The sequence below is a fragment of the Erinaceus europaeus genome, chromosome X (assembly GCF_950295315.1).
Source record: "Erinaceus europaeus chromosome X, mEriEur2.1, whole genome shotgun sequence".
NCBI lineage: Eukaryota > Metazoa > Chordata > Mammalia > Eulipotyphla > Erinaceidae > Erinaceus > Erinaceus europaeus.
In genome coordinates, this window is record NC_080185.1 from 23,487,760 (window position 1) to 23,490,004 (window position 2,245).

The window sequence follows — 2,245 nt, forward strand, 5'->3', positions numbered from 1 at the left end:
AAAACAAAGAATTTCTGACATGTCTGGTATCATGCATAGCTGTCAGTAATTAAGAGAAATAGCTCAGCAGAGAAATAACAGGCATTATAATTCAGAGACTTGGGGCCGGGTGGTGGTGCACCTGGTTGAGTGCACATGTTACAGTGCACAAAGACCTGGGTTCAAGCCCCTAGTCTCCACCTGCAGGGTGAAAGCTTTGTGAGTGGTGAAGTGGGGCTGCAGATTTCTCTCTTCACAGGCAGTGAAGCAGGTCTGTAGGTATCTATCTTTCTCTCCCCCCTCTCTGTCTTCCTCTCCTCTCTCCATTTCTCTCTGTCCTATACAACAATGACAACATCAGTAATAACTACAACAATAAAACAAGGACAACAAAAAGGAATAAATAAATAAATATTTTTTAAATTTTTTTAAAAGAAAATCATTCTATAAAGAGGAAAATGTTCAAGTCTAAAATTAGTGGGCAATATTTTTTAAATGTATTTCAAATTATATAGTTTCTAGTGAAATCTATTAGTATAGATTCCATCACAGGAGAGATCAGGTAAATCTATGAACAGCTATATATCAATGAATTGAACTCTAGATGAGCTAGGCAAAGTCTCAAAAATACACATCAACAAACTGACTTATGAGGAAGAAGAAAATCTCAATAGACCTATAACAGATAAAATCTGTTTAAAAAATCTCTTAACAAAAAAAAGCAAGAAAAAAGTGCAAGACTATATAGTTTCACTAGTGAATTCTATCAAATATTTAAAAAGACTCAACACTGATCTTACTCAAAATCTTCCAATAAGTATAAGAGGAACATTCCTAAAACATCTTTTTTAAAAAATTTACTATATTTATTTATTGGATAGAGATAGTCAGAAATGGAGAGTGGAGGGAGAGATGGAGAGGAAGAGAGACAGAGAGATACCTGCAGCCCTGCTTCATCACTTGTGACGCTTTCACCTTGCAGGAACCTGGGGCTCAAACTCGAGTCCTTGTGCATTGTAACATGTGCACTCAACCAGATGCACCACCACCCGGCCCCTCATTCCTAAAACATCTTAAGTGGCCAGTATTTTCCTGATACCAAGCCAGCAAAGAGACCATGAGAAAACTACAGACCATTATCTCTTATGACTCCAAATGGGAAAATCCTCAACAAAATAGCAAGCCAAATCCCATAGCACATTAAGAGGATTATGCACTGTGATCAAGTAGGATTTATTCCAGGAATGCAAAGGTGGTTCAACATAAGAAAATCAACATAATATAGCCAATTAATGGAAGAGGAGGGATGGGAAATGGACAGTTGTCTGTATAGATGCAGAGAATGTATCTGAGACAATTCAACATCCTTTCACAATAAAACAAAAAATACTAAGCAGGTAGGAATAGAAGGGGATTTTACTAACATGATACAGCTACCTCCATAATGACAAAAGGTTGAAAAGTTGTCCACCTATGAACAGAAACAAGACAAGGATGTGGGGCTGGTGAAATAGCTCACATAGATAATGGGCTGTTTTGTCATGTGTATGACCCAGAGTTGAGCCAGACACCCACTGCATTGAAGAAAACTTTGGTTTTGTGGTCTCTTTCACTCTGTTTCTATCTGAAATTTAGTAATTATTAATTAATTCATAATTAATTAAAGCAAGGATGTGTAGTGTTTGAAACCAAAGAGAGGCACTGATTTGAACACACTGCAATAAATGCAACTATACACTTTAAAATAAGTAATTGTGAGCTAGCAAGATAGTTCACTTGGACAGTGTGCTTGCTTTGTAATGTACACAACTCAGGTTTAAGGTTGGCCTCCCACCATACTTGAAGGAAAATTTGGTACTGTAGTGTGTGGTCTTTGCCTCCATGTTGTGACATCCTTCCGTCTATCTCTGTCTCTACCTTTCCAGTTGAAAAAAAAAAAAAAAAAAACGGAAACAGTGGCGCCCCAGTGGCAACACCATCAAAATGGTTAACTGTATGTTATGTAAATTCCACCTCAATAGAAGGGCTCGTACAGTGACTCATTTACTGCCTTTGGCTTATTGTTCTACAAACATATTTCCTGTGATTTCAGGATAGTTAGCAGATAAGAGCTATAATTTTAGGACTACATTCTGAAGCCACCAAAACCAAACTATTTTCAATTCAAGATAAATGCAAGCTAAAAATTTAACTAAAAACCTGAAAGCTACCCTTAGGAGAGTCTTCAAATTTCCCTCTCAAAAGGAATGTTCTCTTAAAAAAAAAA